This window comes from Pongo pygmaeus, chromosome 16 (assembly GCF_028885625.2).
Source record: "Pongo pygmaeus isolate AG05252 chromosome 16, NHGRI_mPonPyg2-v2.0_pri, whole genome shotgun sequence".
In the NCBI taxonomy this organism is placed as follows: Eukaryota; Metazoa; Chordata; class Mammalia; order Primates; family Hominidae; genus Pongo; species Pongo pygmaeus.
In genome coordinates, this window is record NC_072389.2 from 21168578 (window position 1) to 21187824 (window position 19247).

The following is a 19247-nucleotide window of genomic DNA, read 5'->3' on the forward strand; positions in this document are numbered from 1 at the left end:
GAGTTAAGTGACATTCAAACTTGGTAGCTTTTCAGTAGAACTTCCTTTCCCAACAGTTTTTTCTGTTCCTTTAATTATGGCAATATCTCAGAGCTCTGAACATATGTCAAGGGTTTGAATATTTTTCATGTGGCTGGAAATTTTTTCCCTCTGCCAAACTTGGAACTTTTTTCCTCTGCCTGGAACTTTTTGCCCCGCATCTTCCAATCGCCCCCTGTGTCCTCTTGCCATGCCACTACCCTTTCTTGAGTGTGTCTATTTTCTGGCATACAAGACATTACACGCTCATCTTGTGTTTTCCCTACCCTGACCCACAATCAGCCATTACTTCAAGGAGCCCTGCTTCCGTTACTGGAGAATGCTGTTAGAAACCAGGATCTGGTGCTAGGCATGCTCATTTCTATTGGAGTGTCATATAAACAATTTGTCAATTTTTTGTAGGTCCTCCCAGTGAATAGGATTAGGAAATAAAACATGCATACTAACCACACATACACACACATCTACATCTGTTTCTGTATCTGTCTGTATACATATTAAAATAAACATGAGTTGATAACGAATGTTTCTGCTTTAATCCAAGCACAGATTTCATCCTAGCCTCCCCCTCTTCCTTCTTTTTAGCCTTTTCAACAGTGGGAAGTGTGGCTCTTGTTATGTACACTTTATTCACTTATTTGGTTGACCCTAGTATCATAAAGTAGTTCCGTATGCCTGTGACAGATTGACTAACTGGAGTCCATTGTTTGTGGACAGATATTTTCACCCTAAGCCTCACAGCAGGGGTGGCCAAACTTTTGGCTTCCCTGGGTCACACTGGAAAAAGAAGAATTGTCTTGGGCCACACATAAAATACACTAACACTAACAATATCTGAGGAGCTAAAAAAAAATCACAAAAAAGTTTCATAATGTTGTAAGAAAGTTTACTAATTTGTTTTGGGCCACATTCAAAGCCATCCTGGGCTGCAGGTTGGACAAGCTTGCCTTATAGTATCCAGTCAAAATGCTGTTTTCCAAAATCAGTTATTTTCTTCTTCATCCCTTTCAGTGTGGCCATTATTTATAATGCAGTTTGGTTCATTAGTGTTTCTATTCCAAAAACACCCTCAGCCTTCCTATCCTAGTTTTAATGAATTATTAGGGTGAAACATAAAAAGAGTTGGAGCTATACAGAAATGTCTACTCAGAGGTGCTTTGTTCCCTCCTATTCTGTTCCCACCACTCCTACTTTCCACTCCTTTTTCCACTGACCCTGTGAGCATCATATTTATTGTTAATGGCAGTTACATTTTTACCAAGTGCATACTATCTATAGGCACTTGGTGTGTATTGCTTCTTCTGGTGTTCACAGCAACCTCTTGAGGTAGGCACTATTATTATCCACCCCTCCCTTTTTTTTTTTTTTTTTTTTGAGACAGAGTCTCACTCTGTTGCCCAGGGTGGAGTGCAGTGGTGCGATCTCAGCTCACTGCAACCTCTGCCTCCCAGGTTCAAGCAATTCTCCTGCCTCTGCTTCCCAAGTAGCTGCAAGTACAGGTGTGAGCCATCACATCCATCTAATTTTTGTATTTTTAGCAGGGACGGGTTTTGCCATGTTGGCCAGGCTGGTCTCAAACTCCTGACCTCAGGTGATCAACCCCTCTCCACCTTCCAAAGTGCTGGGATTACAGGCATGAGCCACCGTGCCCGACTATTATCCCCATTTTTTAGATGAGAAAGCTGAGTCCCAGAGAGCGTAAGGATCTTGTCCAGAGTGACATCTCTGATGCATAACCAGTACTCAAACCAGTATTTTTCTGACACCAAGGCCTGTGTGTAAACTGTAAAAGGGCTGTTTGGCACCTACTTTCCTAAAGTTGTCTGATCCCTTCTCAGTCCAGGTCTTCCTGAAGTGTGGCACTTCTGAAGTCACCTTTCTGAAAATATTCTGGTAACTGTTAGATCCCTTGTTCTAGCTATTTGTGTGTTCTGTGTGGTTAAACAAGGTTCACAGTGGGCCACCTGGCCTTTGGAACTTGGGTGAAGAGGCTGCCTTCAGTTCATCCTCCCCACCCCCATTTTCAAAACATGGGTTTCCACGTGTTAGTTGTAAATTAGGAAACATAACCATGTTTTGAGGCTTCATAGAAAACAAACGTCTGGGGTCACACAGGTTAAAGGAGGAACCAAATTCAACACTATCACTGTTCTATTCAGTAGGCAATTCTGGGGCCTTCCTGTGTCTCAGGTTCTGTACTAGTTGTTTCAGGTCTTTGGGATAAACACAAACTATCCCTGCCCTCGGGGGATTAAGGTCAGGTGTACAAGTGACTCTAATTTGAGGCAAGGCTGGATTCAGTGCTGGAAGAGGAGGGCACACCAAACGCTATGGGAATTCAAAGAGGAAATGATCAGAATGAAGAGGGAGAGATGGGTCATTCCGGGAGAAGCTTCAGGGAAAAGCGACATTTGAAATGAGACTTTGGAGAGTGAGGGAAGTTTGGACAGATGGATATAGAGGATGCAAGGTCAGGGGAAAGGTTTTAGCTGGAAAGTCTGCTTTGGCAAATGTATGGGTAAAAAAAGAAAATCCACTTTGGGAGACCAAGGCAGGTGGATCGCCTGAGGTCAGGAGTTTGAGACTACCCTAGCCAACATGGTGAAATGCTGTCTCTCCTAAAAATACAAAAATTAGCTGGGCGTGGTGGTAGGCACCTGTAATTCCAGCTACTGGGGAGGCTGAGGCAAGAGAATCACTTGAACCCAGGAGGCAGAGATTGCAGTGAGCCGAGATCACACCACTGCACTCTAGCCTGGGCAACAAGAGTAAAACTCCATCTCAAAGAAAGAAAGAAAGAAAGAAAGAAAGAAAGAAAGAAAGAAAAAGAAAATCGCAAGGCAGTGTGGGGAATGGTGAGTAATCTAATTTGGTTGTTGAAGAGAGGATGTAGAAGGAAGTGACAATAGAGAAAGCCAGACAGGTGGATTGGGGTCATCTTAAGGGCCTTTGTGCGAGTTAGGATGTTCTAGACTTCCAGTCAGGCTGCCCAGCTCAGACTGGCTTCAACAATGAGGGGGTTTATTGGCTGTGTAATTGGGAAGTCCAGAGGTTCTAGGAGTACAGAAAATTATTATTTAGTATTAGTTTGACAACAACACCTTCTGTTTTCTGGGAGTAGGAGATGCTTGTCAAGCTGTAGGTCACTGAGTTGAATATTATCATGCTTTATTAAATTGCCAAGGGCACAGTAATTGTTGAGGGGAGAAGTACACATGAAATAAAACATGAACAGCTCAGAAATGTCAAATGATTATGACGTTGTTGTAAATTATTATAATTCTTTGAGCGTCTACTAAAAGCAGAGAAACTTGAGTTCCAGGTTGTGGGCTCAGTTCCACCAACAATAAGGAATGCGGTTTTGCACGAAGCCCGTCTTACTTCTATACTCCTCAGTGTCCTCACCTGCAAAATGAGGCCTTTATATATATAATATATATATATAATATAATGTATAATATATATTATATAATGTATAATATATATTATATAATATATATAATATATATAATATATAATATTTTATTATATTATATATATTATGTATATTATATAATATGTATTATATAATATATATATATTATGTATATTATATAATACGTATTATATAATATATATATATTATGTATATTATATAATATATATATATATTTTTTTTTTGAGACGGAGTCTCGCTTTGTCGCCCAGGCTGGAGTGCCGTGGCACAATCTCTGCTCATTGCAAACCCTGCCTCCTGGGTTCACACCATTCTTCTGCCTCAGCCTCCCAAGTAGCTGGGACCACAGGCACCCACCACCACGCCCGGCTAACTTTTTGTGTTTTTAGTAGAGACAGGGTTTCACCGTGTTAGCCAGGATGGTCTCGATCCCCTGACCTCGTGATCCACCCGCCTCCACCTCCCAAAGTGCTAGGATTACAGGTGTGAGCCACCACGCCTGGCCAAGGCCTTTATTATATTAGGGTTCCCACTGTTTTTTAAAATACTTTTATTAAGTCCAACATTTTTATTAGGGTCATTGCTTTTATACATGCCTATTTATGAAAAGGTTTTTCGAGTATTTACCACTTTTTATTAGAAATAGAGACAGTAAGAATGTTTGGTTTAATTGACACAGGCGTAATTGAATGGGTATAAATGGCCATAGGAAGAGAAAATTAAGTTGATTTACTCTGTTTGTTTCACTGATGAGGGAATATATCATTCAAACACCCAGGAATGAAATCTGTCCAACTCACAAATGGGGAAACCAGCTGTGTCTGTACCCATGGCCAGCCAGATTGAACACAAATCAGGAAAGTCAGTAACTTTTCCTCAGTTCTGAGGGACTTCAATGGCTGTGGTTCATTTTCCTTTTGCTTCTGAAACAGTGCAAGTTGATGCTCACCTGGACAGAGCAGCAGTGAGTGGTGGAGTCTGAAGGCCAGGTCTGTGTTGAGATGACTACACATCATCTCCCAGTGCCCAATGCATAGAAAAGACACACTGATAAGTGTGAGATGCTCAGTGAAAAATAAAATCGGGGGTTGAATCATGATGGGGGATACTGCATACTCTGTTTCCCCCCTGCAGATTTCCAATGCTCATTAGTTTATAGAGACTCTGAGAATTCTGGCAGCAAAGGCACCTGCTGAGTTATTTATGAACTAGTTTAGCTAAACCAGACTTTCAACAATTCATTACTAAAGACCACTCAAAATCTGTCAACACTCTGTCATCTCTATGTAATGATAGAAACATAGAAATTCAGGGTAAAGGTTTAGAAATTTCTATAGAAACTTGTCATTCTCCCAGCATCTGTATGTGACATCAGGGGACTTGTCTCAATGAGCAGTTACAGACCAACTCAGGTTTTGTCAGACTCGATGGAAACATGCAGAGTCTGTGAGCTGCAAACGAGTCACATGCACAGGGACCACATTGCAAGCTGCGTTCTTTAAGGATAGTTTGTCAACTATAGTATAATCTCACACATCTGAAAAATGGGAACATCTACTCTATAAAGTCTTATTTTTGCAATAATTTTAATTTTAAATCAAGCCAGTGTTAGCATTATTAGTGAAAACAAAAGAAAGTTGTATTATTTATTATTAAACCTAATTTGAGAGTGAAACAAATTGTATTAATTTTTTTAACCAATAAAAGATGCACCTTGTAAACCAAGAGATGATTATGAAAGTGATTCTGAGGAAATGAAGACCAAAAGAGTTTGTCCTGGTTTTACTCAGAAGTACTATTTCTAATGAACAGATGATCCCTGACATACAATGGTTTGACTTACAATTTTTTGACTTTATGATGGTGTGAAAGTGATATGCATTCAGCAGAAACCATACTTCTGTATTCAATAAACTACACAAGATATTCAGCACTTTAAAATGGGTTTGTGGGAGATAATTTTTGCCCAACGGAAGGTGAATGTAAATTTTCTGAGAATGTTTAAGGTAAGCTAGGCTAAGCTATGATGTTAGCTTAGGTGTATTAAATGCATTTTAATTTAATTTAATTTAATTTAATTTTTTGAGACAGTGTTTTGCTCTTGTCACCCAGGCTGGAGTGCAATGGTGTGATCTCAGCTCACTGCAACCTCTGCCTCTTGGGTCCAAGCGATTTTCTTGCCTCAGCCTCCCCAGTAGCTGGGATTACAGGTGCGTACCAACATGCCTGGCTAATTTTTGTGTTTTTAGTAGAGACAGGATTTCACCATGTTGGCCAGGCTGGTATCAAACTCCTGACCTGAGGTAATCCACCTGCCTCAGCCTCCCAAAGAGTTGGGATTACAGGCTGAGCCACTGCACCCGGCCTTAAGTGCATTTTTGGCTTAGATTTTCAACTGATGATGAGCTATAACTCCTTTGTGAGTTGAGGATCATCTGTCTTGAATTTGGTTTTACAGGCATAACTAAAGGTGGAAGGATAGAATCACAGTGTGTTACTGGCACAGGTGCATCGGCTAGTGAAGAAAGAAGACATTCAAAATGTAAGTTGCATTCATGTGGGAAGCACAAAGAATTAAATTCAAAACAATGAAACATTAGAGAAAAGCCTGGAGTTAAAAGACAACAGAATCAGATGTTTACTATTTCTCATTTTAACACTAGTGCTTTACTGGCTTCTAATAAAGTTGTACTCCAGGAGGCTAAGACTGAAAAGTGACACTAGTGAAAAATAGCGTTGAAATACTTCCTTAGAAAAGTTGGGTGAATGTGGGGCAAAGATGCCAGTAAATTTTAATTTTCCATCGACACACAAATTCAAAGTTTTCCAGAGCTGGTAAGTGAAATGGAAGATCCACTCACAGGACACATGCAGCATGCGAGGGGAATGCTTTTCAGCACTTCTTGATGGATGCACAAATAATGCCAATGTGGTAAATGTCTTTGGTAAATGTGCAATGGAATGTAGTTGTTGTGTGAAGGAAGAATTTTGTTTTCAGCTTCATTTTTGATAAACACAAGCAGCTCTGGACTGTGTGAAACCATGGAGCATTGCATAGTTAACAGAGGTGGTTTGGAGTCTTTTAGCTTTGCATAAGAGGATGTTCTGATGCAGAATCTACAGTGACAGGGAACCATTCTGGACAAGTTACAGAATTAAGGAGCTTGTGCCATGATGGAAATAAATCAATGACTTCTTTCCTTCAGAAGGTTTTTCTCTGCCCCTCTGTGATGGTTAATTTTTTTTTTTTTTTTTTTTTTTTTTTTTTTACATGGAGTCTTGCTCTGTGGCCCAGGCTGGAGTGCAGTGGTGCCATCTCAGCTCACTGCAAGCTCTGCCTCCCGGGTTCATGCCATTCTCCTGCCTCAGCCTCCCAAGTAGCTGGGACTACAGGCACCTGTGGCTAATTTTTTGTATTTTTAGTAGAGCTGGGGTTTCACCATGTTAGCCAGGATGGTCTCGATCTCCTGACCTCATGATCCATCCGCCTCGGCCTCCCAAAGTGCTGGGATTACAGGCATGAGCCACCGTGCCCCAGCTTTTTTTTTTTCTTTTCTTTTCTTTTTCTTTTTCTTTTTTTTTTTTTGTTAGTCCTTCCCTCCAGTGTCATGGAGATAATCAGAAAATGTTTTAGAGCAAAAAAATTTATTTCTCCTTCTTGTTGTTAGCAAAGAAATTTATTTTTCCTTCTTGTTATTATTTATTGGCCTTGGAGACATACACCAAATAGCTCATTCTACTTCTGAAATTTTGTTTTGATTTCCCTGGCCCCTCCCCACAAAGTATTTCAGATTAGCAGGGAGTCAAGCATCGACTATCTGTGAATAAAATATTTCAGGCTGCTTTTGCATAATATACATGCTCTTGCCTTTACGAGTCACACCTACATCTTCTGGTGTTGTAAAACACCAAGTAAGGAAGAAAACAATGTTTCTGAGTTCTGCTTTATCAGCCCAGTAGAGAACTCCTTCCTTCCCTGAACTGAAGGCCACGTCTAAGGGGTTGAAACAGGGCCAGTTACATTCTATGTTCCCAACATAATTGTCCATGCACAGATCCAATCAAGTTAAATGAGAAATAGGATATTTATTCTAAAAACAAGTTATTGCTACAATAAAAACAATACTATAGTAATATTCTAATAATAAGATATTAGAATAAAAACTGGTTATTAAAGTACTAAACAGTTGAAAATCTAAATGTCTCACAAGGTCAACCGTATAGCAAGTACATAAGATTTAGTATTAGTCACACGTTAAAAATTATATCCATAAAAGTAATGACATAGGAAAACAGTTTATTGACACAGATATAACAAATATAACTAAACTATGCTAAAATGCATTTTAAAATAATATATGCCAAAATATTATTGATGACTTTGGATGATGGTATTAATACTAAGGTTTCAAATTTAATTTGCTTCTTACATTTTAGTACTTTTATAAATTTTTAAATAATAAAATTAGTGTCTTACAAATATCAAGTAATATCTAGAAATCAGAAAAAGGCATATTGCCAAAGGAGGACCGAGTTAGGAGATTTGGGGCTCCATTAAGTTTTGTTTATCATCAAAAAACAAACAAAAACCAGGCAAAAGTGGCAAAAAATATCTCACTCCCTTCCTGGAAAAGTAAATGAAACTATAAAGAATTTCCAAATTTAAAAACTATATGTCTCAAGTCTGTTCATAACTAGTGAAGTCACAGTTTCTAAAAACAATGATAAAGTTTTAATCGATATTTAATTCATATTTTTTGTTTAAAAAGCTATCAGTATTGAAAGATAAATTTCATGGGAAAAGCATTGAATCGTTAAGTTTTGCAGTCACAAAGGTAAATATAATTTGCTTAATGCTGTCCTCAGTTTACAATGAGTCTTTAGTATTTTCTAAGCTATGAGTTCACCAAAATATAGGATTGTTTTGCTACATATAATTTGCTCAGTGATAAAACACAAAGGAGTTACCTATATTAAGATGTGAATAATAAATTTATGCAAAATTTATGAAAGTGTACATTGTAAAGACAATAAAACTTTCCCTTAAATTGGTGGGAAAGGAGCTCAAAAGCTAGCCGGGTAATTCATTATTTTAATGACTTCCTGCTTTACTGCAAAACCTCTCTGTTCATTCGGTGTTGGCAGTTTGAGCCTGTGTTAAGGATTTAGGCTCACACTGAAGCTTCTATAAATTTCTGGATATCTGTCATGCTGGCATGTAGGTCATTCTCCTTTAGGAATGATGAGGAGGCTGGCAAGCGGTTGCTCCAAGGGAAGGGGTAATTTTTCAATCCTGAGCTGTCCAAGCTCAGCATGAATTGGAGTGGGCTGCTGGCTCAGGCTAGCAGAGGCAGCCATGAAACATGCAAATCTGCAATTCGTTCTGCCAGGTCGGTCCCAGCAGGTGTCACTAAAAGGCAGCCCTGTGTGCTTCTGTCACTGTGGGGCAGCCTTGACAAGGAAGGTGGAAAGGAAAAAGAGACCCAGTGCTGAACTCCAAGCAGAGATGGGGATTTTCTCTCTGCATATTTTCCCTCCCCTCCCAGCCTGCATTTCCAATAACATATTGATTTATATTTGTATTATGAAACAAAAATGGTTGTAAGCAGATGTTCTTTCCTTTTACACACGTTAGCTCCTATTTACATTCCTAACTGAACAATGTCTAAAGAGGTACTTAAACTGATGTAAAACACAGATAATCTTATGACCAAATGCTTAGCACAAGAAAAAACTTCAATTTGCAAGAGAAGTCCCTCCAAATACAGAAAGGTCCAGTATTGTACGAGGTACCTTAACTAAAATGTGGCAATGTAAGGAGCAGAGCAGGAAGAACCTTTAAGTCCAAAACTTGCAACAAGTCAATTCCATAGTCAGTTTCCCTGGCCCTTCCACAGCAACCTGGGCATCTGTTTTCTCAACAATGGAGGTAACAATAGTAGGTATTTCAGAGGAGGAAATGGCTTAGAGCAGTGCTAGAATATGGTCGTGGCTATATAAAGTTTAGCTATTTGTATATTGTAAGAAACCTACAATGTATTCTTTTATCGGTAGTCAGTAATGGATTTCTTGTGGGAAAGTAGCAGCCTCCTATGGGGGGAACACCTGCAGTTCCCACTAAGTGAACACTGGTGTCTGCTAACCTTTGCCTCTATTTATCTCAATAATACACTGTCAAGCTGTCCCTTGAGTTAGCAATTTTATTTACATTCTTTTTCTTTTTTTTTTCCTTTCCCTTTTCCTTCCACAGAGTCCCTCTCTGTCACCCAGTCTGGAGGGCAGCAGCGCCATCATAGCTCACTGCCACCTAGACGCCTGGGTTGAAGCAATCCTCCCATATCAGCCTTCAGAGTAGCTGGGACTACCTGCACGGCCCACCACCCCCGGCTAATCTTTGTGGGCTTTGTTTTGTTTTTCCCTTCTGGGTTTCCGCCGGGCGCAGTGGCTCACCCCTGCAATCCCAGCACTTTGGAAGGCAGAGGCGGGCGGATCACCCGAGGTGGGAGACCAGCCTGACCAACCTGAAGAAACACCATCTCTACTGAAAAAAAAAAAAAAAAAATTAGCTGGACATGGTGGCTCATGCCTGTAATCCCAGCTACTAGGGAGGCCTAGGCAGGAGAATCACCTAAACCCAGGAGGCGGAGGTTGCGGTGAGCGAGATCACACCATTGCACTCCAGCCTGGACAACAAGAGTGAAACTCCATCTCAAAACACAGACCAGTTTCACCATGTTGCCCAGGCGATCTGGAACTCCTAGGCTGGAGCGATCTGCCACTCTCAGCCGTCCAAAGTCCTGGGATCACAAGGGGCAGGCACTACACCAGGCCAATCTATTCCTTTGTGATTAATAAATTGGACCGGGTGTGGTGGCTCACGCCTGCAATCCCAGCACCCCAGGAGGCGAGGCGGGCGGATCACCTGAGGTCCGGAGTTCGAGACCAGCCTGACTAACAGAGAGAAACTCAGTCTCTACCAAAGAAAAAAAAAAAAAAGCCGGGCATGGTGGCTCACGCCTGCAATCCCAGCACCCAGGGAGGTCGAGGCAGGTGGATCACCCAAGATCAGGAGCTCGAGATCAGCCCGACCAACACGGAGAAACCCCGTCTGTACCAAAAAAAATAAAACCAAAATTAGCTGGCATGGTGGCTCATGCCTGCAATCCCAGCCACTCAGGAGGCTGAGGCAGGAGAACCACCTAAACCTGGGAGGCGAAGGCCACGGTGAGCTGAGACCGAGCCACTGCCCTCCAGCCTGGAAAACAAGAGCGAAACTCCACTCAAAAAAAAAAAAAAGAAAAGACCATGTTTCACCACGTTGCCCAGGCCGGTCTGGAAGTCCTAGGCTCAATCGATCTGCCGCGCTCGGCCATCCAAATTACTGGGATCACAAGCGTGAGCTACCACGCCAGGTTGATCTATTCCTTTCTGATTAGTAAATTGGACCAGGCGTGGTGGCTCATGCCTGCAACCCCAGCACCCCGGTAGGCGAGGCGGGTGGATCACCTGAGGTCCGGAGTTTGAGACCAGCCTGACCAACAGTGAGAAACCCTGTCTCTACCAAAAAAAAAAAAAGCCGGGCATGGTGGCTCACGCATGCAATCCCAGCACCCAGGGAGGTGGAGGCAGGTGGATCACCCGAGGTCAGGAGCTCGAGATCAGCCCGACCAACACGGAGAAACCCCATCTGTACCAAAAAAAAAACCAAAATTAGCTGGCATGGTGGCTCATGCCTGCAATCCCAGCCACTCAGGAGGCTGAGGCAGGAGAACCACCTAAACCTGGGAGGTGGAGGCCGCAGTGAGTCGAGACCGTGCCACTGCACTGCAGCCTGGAAAACAAGAGTGAAACTCCACTCAAAAAAAAAAAAAAGACCGTGTTCACCATGTTGCCCAGGCCGGTCTGGAACTCCTAGGTTCAAGTGATCTGCTGCGCTCGGCCGTCCAAAGTCCTAGGATCACAAGGGTGAGCCACCACGCCAGGCTGATCTATGCCTTTCTGATTAATAAATTGGGCCAGGCATGGTGGCTCATGCCTGCAATCCCAGCACCCCCGGGAGGCTGAGGTGGGTGGATAACCTGAGGTTGGGAGTTTGAGACCAGCCTGACCAATATGGAGAAACCTGTCTCCACCAAAAAAAAAAAAAAAATCAGCCAGGCATGGTGGCTCACTCCTGCAATCCCAGCCACTTGGGAGGCTGAGGTGGGAAGATCACTTAAAACTGGGAGGTGGAGGTTGTAGTGAGCCGTCATTTACTCCAGCCTGGGCAACAAGAGCGAAACTCCATCTGAAAAACAAACAAACAATAACAAAAAAACAGGTTTCACCATGTTGCCCAGGTGGGTCTGGAACTCCCAGGCTCAAGCGATCTGCCTCGCTCCTGGGATTACACTGTGAGGGTTAATTTTATGTGCCAACTTGACTGGGCCACAGGGTGCTCAGATTAAACATTGTTTCTGGGTGTGTTTGTGAGTGTTTCCAGATGACATTAGCTTTTGAGTCAGTGAATTCAGTAACATAGATGGCCCCATGGAGATGGACATCGTCCAACCTGGTGAGGGCTTGAGTAGAACAAAGGGAGGAAGGGGAAATTTGCCCCCTTTCTTTCTGCCTCTTTGCTTGTGCTGGGACATCTCATCTTCTGCCCTGGGACTGGGATGTACACCATCAGCTCTCCTGGTTCTCAGGCCTTCTGACTTGGACAGAATTAAATCACCAATTTTCCTGAGTGTTTCAGCTTCCATAATAAATCTCTTTTTAAGAAAATGTGGGACATATACAACATGGAATACTATGAAGCTATAAAAACGAACAAAACCATGTCCTTTTCAGCAACATGGATGCAGTTGGAGGCCATAATCCTCAGGAAACTAACACAGAGACAGAAAACCAAATACTGCATGTTCTCACTTATAAGTGGGAGCTAATAATTAAGTCCTAATTCCTAGAACCTGTAAATGTTACCTCATTTGGAAAAAGCATATTTTCAGGTATGATTAAGTTAAGGATCTTGAGGAGAGATTATCCTGGATTGTCTCTGTGGGCATTAAATCCTGGCACATATATCCTTATAAGAGGGAGATAAAGGAGATTTAACTTCAGACAGAAGAGAAGGAGGCCCTGTGACCAAGGAGGCAGAGCCAGGAGTGGTGCAGCTGCAAGCCAATGAATGCCAGCAGCCACCAGAAGCTGGGAAAGTCAGAGAATGGATTTTCCCCTCAGCCTCTGAGAGCACTGGCTCTGCTGATACCTAGACTTCAGCCCAGTGATACTGACTTTGGACTTCTGATATCCAAAACTGTGAGAAGATAAATTTCTGCTGTTTTGATTCACCAACTTTTTGGTAATTTGCTCTAATAGCCACAGGAAACTAATGTACATGCCTACTGGGGTCCAGTTGTGTCCGGTGACTCCTGCTTTCCTGGGACAGGCAGGCTGCTCCATGCCTCCTGGCCATCCTACTGGGTGCTGGACACTGCAAGCTGCTCCATGTGTGCTGGCCATCCTCCTGGGTGCTGGATGCTGCAGGCTGCTCCTCCATGCCTGTTGGCCATTCCCTTTGGTGCTGGACAGCACTCACATTGTGAAATCCACTGGCCCTGTGAAAAACACCTGCAAATGTTACCAGGAGAGTGGTTAGTTCTCTTTTTGGCAACTCTTGTTATTGCTTATGGCTTAACATCTGTGCCTCCAAGATCCCTTCTCTCTGCCTTCATCGATGCCAGGAAAGCAATCACCTTTTGCCTTTCTTTGCCTCTCAGCAAGTGGCATGTCCCCATGTCACTTTAAGCGTCAAGCACACGGAGCCCAATAAGATGCTGAAAAGTGTCTGCCTACAAGGTTACAAGGTGGTGGAGACATTCTGAGCTGGTAATTCCAGGGCTCAGTAAAACAGCTACAGGAAATCTGAAGTTCAAAATGCTGAAGTGAAAAATGAGTGATCACAACGAAGGGAAACACAAGCCCCTTCTTTTAAAAACATTATGATAATAACACACAACATAAAATTTACCATATTAACCATGTGTATGTATACGGTGCAGTAGTGTTAAGTATATACATGTTGTTGAGTAACAAGTTTCTAGAACTTGCTTCTCTTGGAGAACTGAAACTATAGCCACTATACAACAACTCCCCATTTCTCTATCCCCTGGCTTCTGGAAACAACCGTTCTATTTTCTGTTTCTATGAGTTTGACTAATATCGAACCTAAGGTAAGAGAAATCATACACTATTTGTCTTTGTGTGACTGGCTGATTTCTATTAGTATGATGTTTTCAAGGTTCATCTATATTGTAGCATGTGACAGGGCTTCTTTCTTTTTTAAGGCTGATAATTTTATAATATTCTGTTGCATGGATAGACCACATTTATTTATTTATTTATTTATTTATTTATTTATTTATTTATTGAGACAATCTCACTGTGTTGCCCAGGCTGGAGTGCGGTGGCATGATCATGTCTCACTGCAGTCTGAATCTCACATTCTCAAGTGCTCCTGCCACCTCAGCCTCCTGAGTAGCTGGGACCACAGGCACATGACACCATGTCTGGATAGTCATCTTTCTGTGTAACTGGTGGAGAAATGGGAGGAACAGTAAAGAAACTGTCTTAGAATAAATCTGGTGACAGCAGAAGAGAATATGAGTCACATTGTCCTCACAGAGCCTTGAAGAGTGTGACAGTGTTTGAGGGCCACACTGTCGTCTTAGAGTGAAGTGAGGAGAACCTACATTGGTTTGGTAGTCATGGGGATGGAAGGAGGAAAGAAATGTGAAAGCTCATTGGCGGCAGAATCAAAATGGCTTGGTCTTTGTAGTCAACTATTAAGTGAGAAGGAGGAATTACTGGCTGACTTAGAAGAAGTAAAAAATGTGAAATATCGATAAAACACAAAGCTCGTGATTTTAGTCAGGGTAAAGACTAAGCATTGTGTAATTCTAGATAGATTATTAAGCAGTTTTGTTCCCATATTTTATATCCCATATGTTCTAGCTATGACCCTATTTCTTTGTTTCTTGACATAGACAAACATTTTTTAAACTAAGAGCTTTATTGTGATACAGTTTTTATATAATAAGCCTCACCCTTCAAGTGTACAGTTCAGTGGTTTTTAGTATATTCAGAGTTCTGCAGACATTATCACTCCCTAATTTCAGAACATTTTCATCTCCCCAAAAAGAAACCCTGTACCCACTAGCCGTCACTCCCTGTACCCATCTTCCCCACTGTTGATCCTGGCAACCTCTAATCTAATTTCTATCTCTGTAGGTTTGCCTATCCTGGGCATTTCATATAAATAGAATCATACCAAATGTGGCATTCTGTGACTGGTTTTTCTTTACAGAGATTATAAATCAAATGCCTGAAGATGCTAAGCTTAGGAGAGTGTTTGATGTACAACTTGGACAACTGAACTTTTTTAAAGTTGAAAATATGGCTGTGTCTGTATATGTGGCATATTATCCTTAGATGACCCTAACTTCAATTATTAAGAATTTTTTCCCCTAGTAATCTTCAACTGTCTCAATATTCAGCAGGAACCCCTTGGAGACAAAGATCAGTATGAATTTGGAACACATGTTGACAAAATGAATGTAATTTAATTTAGTACAGTAGTAAAGTCAACCACTTTTAGGTGTTGATGCTGCTGAAAGTGTACATTAAGGAAAAGTTTACCTACCTTACTTTTTGTGGAGGTGCTAGAACTACTTCTGTCTTGGGTTTAGATTTCAACAAACCTTTGCATGGGCATTATGTGGTTGCACAAATGTACTTTGTTTTGACCCAAAAATGCAAAAACTTCCTTTCTTCCCACTTTCTGAGACTCTGCAACCTTAAAGGAAGAGTGGGGTACTTTAAAGGAAAGGTGGTGGTGGTTGGATCATGGGTAACAATGTCTACTGTGTACTTCCTTTCCCAAAACAAGTCCCTGTCTACCGTCAGCATTTCCAAAATTTGAAGATCAGGTGTGGTGTTAACTCATTAACTAATGACTAGATTTTGAGCGGTTGTGGAAGCAAAATCTCACCGAGTGCCTGGATGTTCTAATTCTGTTAAGTCAGTGAGTGCATATTCCATACAACACTCTCTTAGCCCGGTGGCAGATTTAAGGAGTGGGTGATAGATTTCTATGTTTCAGAAATCAAATACACAAAGAATAAACATTTTTAATCCCATGATTCTTTGCCCAAGTTTAATTTTTTGGAGAGTTTTTCTTTTAGATTTTCTTTCCCTTCCATTAAACTTCTACTTTGAAAGGTCCCAGGGTTTGGGCAAAGCAAGTGAGAAAGACACTTGCTTCGATTCTCCAGGATAAGGGATTGAAGAGGACTTCTTTCCCTCATTTTATTATTGAATAATGTCACAATAACAGTTATTAAGGTGAATAGTCTACAGTAGAAGTTTTTAGATGCCTTCTCTGCAAAATAATTTGGTTTAGTCAACCCGAGGATGCCTTTGGTTAGCTGGAATGGAAGATGTGCAGGCTAGAGTGGTCTTGGTAAGTCTTCCAGGGGAAATACAGCATTTGGAAGGGTAGGAAGCAGAAGGAATCTCAGGCAAGGGAAAGGTGTGGGCAGAGCCCCGGAGGACAGAACAGGTTGTGGTGGACTTGGTGTCCACATAGACCTAATTAGTGGTCTTAGCTTTTGTGTTTTCAAAATTACCACAGTTTGTGTTCTACAACTGTCATTCCCTTGATTTTATTTTAGACATACTATCTGTGTATTTTGAAATTTAAAATAACAGTAAAGGAGAAATGAAATTATTTTGTTTGAGAAAGAGTTAAAAAGTTAAAACATATGGATCTAAATAATTTTCTAATGGGAGATTTGGTACACCCCCAGAAGTTGTTTTTGGTTCAGAGAATAGTCTTTCAGATCTAGAAAGGACTTGAGGAGTCCCAGAGAGGTGCTGCCTGGTCTGAACCATTTGATGCTCACGACAGAATGGATAAAAACAATTTGAACCAGGAAACCATGCAGATGTTCATATTTTGGATAGGGTAAGGTCAATGCCATTGTCAGAGGAAAAACTCTTGGCCATCACAGGATGGGAGAGAAAGTTTGAGTTGTAAAGAATACTCAAATGCCATTTAAGGAAAGGGGTTCTTCTGCCCCTATTCTTTGGAATATTTAGAGCTAAGTTCTTAGTTTTTGACATCATAAAAATGTCAAAGTATTCTGTTCTAAGAGCCATTTCAAACAACTGACTAGAATTTCAGAGCAATTACATGAGAGTAATACCATGAAAATTTTTAAATTACCCATAGTCCTATATCCCTAACAAGTATGTTCATGTTTGCATGTTCTCTTCTCATCTTTACTGTGTGTCTACTTTCTTAGTAATGGCACATAGAAATTGTTTAAGCAGGAATAATTCTCGAGATAATTTTGTATGTTTCCTTTTTTCTTTTTAAGGTATGTATTGGGTGGAGGAGCATTATGTATTGAACTTCTCACAGAACAGGTGATTATTTTCTTATAATACTCAATTTTCAACCTCCATAGAGTGTTTTGATTATGTAAGTTAGATAGAAAGTAGAAGGTTCTCTTGGAGAAATTTTAGTGTTTTTTTTTTCATAGCTCCTACTTTCAAGAATGAAAAAGGTAAACCAGTAAAATGACGCTGTTCTTGGTACTGAATCTATGCTGGGATAGGCATTAAGAGTGACCTTTATTTAAGGTTCTAATTTGCTCACGTTGGGCACTTAGAACGTCAGTTTGTTGCTTTTTGTGCGATTCTGGAAATGGTCCAATTTTACTTTTTCCCCTTGACTCCAGACTTTTTAACACTGATGTGCTGCTGTTGAGGCATATGCCATTTTGTTAGGCCTTCTCAAGTGGGAATCAGGAATGCTGCTGTGTTCCAGAGATGTTTTGTTCTTCCTGTAGGGCTGAAGCAGTGCCTACTCGACAGAACCAGTCATCATGCAAAGAAAAGCCACCTGACTCAAAGGCAAAGCCAGAGTGCAGCTTGGAGGAAAGAAGGTATTTTATTAAGAATTTTACATAAACCATAAGATATATTTTATATTACTTTGTCAGCCTTCTTCGTGTCTTGACTTAATTCTTTCTGAGAGAATTCATTTCATTTTCATTTGGTTTGTTTTCTTCTTGTTACAAAGATGATCTATAGAAAATATAGAAGTATAAGAAAATTAAAGATACTAACTCATAACTGCTTAATGATTTAGTATCTGCTTGTTTAGTCTTTGTTGTATTTCCAGTAGGCAAACATGTCTACCGTTGTAAATTTATTATTGGTATGTATACCCTAGTAAGTTAAAAGTTATATGTACTTTGAAGTTTTGCAAAATTGAGTTCATATTATAGAATTAATTCCTGATGAACTTTTATGTGCTAGGCACTGGTCTTTTTATTTAATTATTTATTTTTACTTTTTTTTTCCTCTGTGCCTATGCTTACCAAGTCTTTTTATTTTTTACTTTTTATTAACTCTTTTAATCCTCTGAGTAAATTAAAAAGAGGGTATTATTAATATCTGCATCTTGTAGATGAGGTAACTGAAGGTAGGTAACTTGTCCAAGGTCACAGGTGGCAGAGCAAGGATTAAAACCAGACAGTCTGGCTGCCCAAGGCCCAACCAAGAGGAGCTGAGAGCAAGCCACTTGGCAGAAGGATGTTGGTCAGGCTGGTTTCCTGTTCAGTTACCATGAAACGTAGGCTTAACCTTAATTCTAGGACATTACCGAGAAAGCCTTCCAAAGCCATAGGTTTTTTACCATGACCATGACTTTTTTTTTTTTTTTGAGACAGAGTCTCACTGTGTAACCCAGGCTGGAGTGCAGTGGTGCGATCTCAGTTCACTGCAGCCTACCTCTCTTGACAGTCCACTGGTTAAAGCAATTCTCCTGCCTCAGCCTCCCAAGTAGCTGAAATTACAGGTGCCCACCACCACACCTGGCTAACTTTTGTGTTTTTAGTAGAGACGGGGTTTCACCGTGTTGGCCAGACTAGTCTTGAACTCCTGACCTCAAATGACCCACCTCTGCCTCCCAAAGTGCTGGGATTCCAGGCATGAGCCACCGCACCAGGACCCAAGGCCCTTAAGTTTTAATGTCTCATTCTTCAGTCAGATTTTCCTTGTTCCCGTGTGTTCAGCCAATTGTTTTTATGTTTGTGTTGAAGGAGAAACTAACAATGAAAATGGACTTGTTGACAGAAGAAAAGTAGGAATGCAGCCTCTGGTGCTGTTTGAGTGATCCCTCTGCCCCAGGCCTGGCTGTGTGCTGCTGTGTTCTGGTAAGGTGCATTGTAACCTTTCTGCGGCAGGTAAGAGTCCTGTACAGGTGCTCTGCCCACTTTACCTTTCAGGCTTCTGTATCAGCTGTTTTTCCCTTGTAGAATGTGCCTCTGACCTGTGCCCCTGACTTCCACCCCTTAACCCTACCCAAAACATCTTTACATGTCTGACCATCAAGCCTCTTCTGGGTCATATTCAGTTCATGCTGATATTTTCCCTTCCTCCCTTCTTTAGTCCTTACTGTTTTTGCTTTGGTCATGTTATGCTATATTCCGTAAGCCTTTAAAAATTTTGTTGTATCATGGCAGGGGAGAATATTTTATAATTATGCTTTGTGCATTTTATCTTCCACTCAATGAATGCTTGGTAAATATTTGTTTTATTGAGTATATGACCCTGTTCTAGCTATACTGTGTTTGAACAAAAATGTTAACTGCCTTGTAAGTTAACTGCTAAGAATTTGTCAAAAGTGCAGAGATAACATCCAGAACTTGTCATGAACATT

At 41.0% G+C, this 19247-nt stretch overlaps 1 protein-coding gene and 1 long non-coding RNA gene across 2 annotated transcripts in view; one reads left to right on the forward strand and one right to left on the reverse strand.

Annotated features, from left to right (window-relative positions):
* LOC134738363 (putative GED domain-containing protein DNM1P46) overlaps positions 1–19247 on the reverse strand; it is an 87799-nt gene that overhangs the window by 44614 nt on the left and 23938 nt on the right. The gene's annotated exons all lie outside the window — the stretch shown is intronic.
* Positions 16648–19019, forward strand: LOC134738367 (uncharacterized). The gene is made up of 3 exons (XR_010124049.1): positions 16648–16945; positions 17371–17466; positions 18628–19019. It is a non-coding gene; the product is annotated as an uncharacterized LOC134738367 (long non-coding RNA).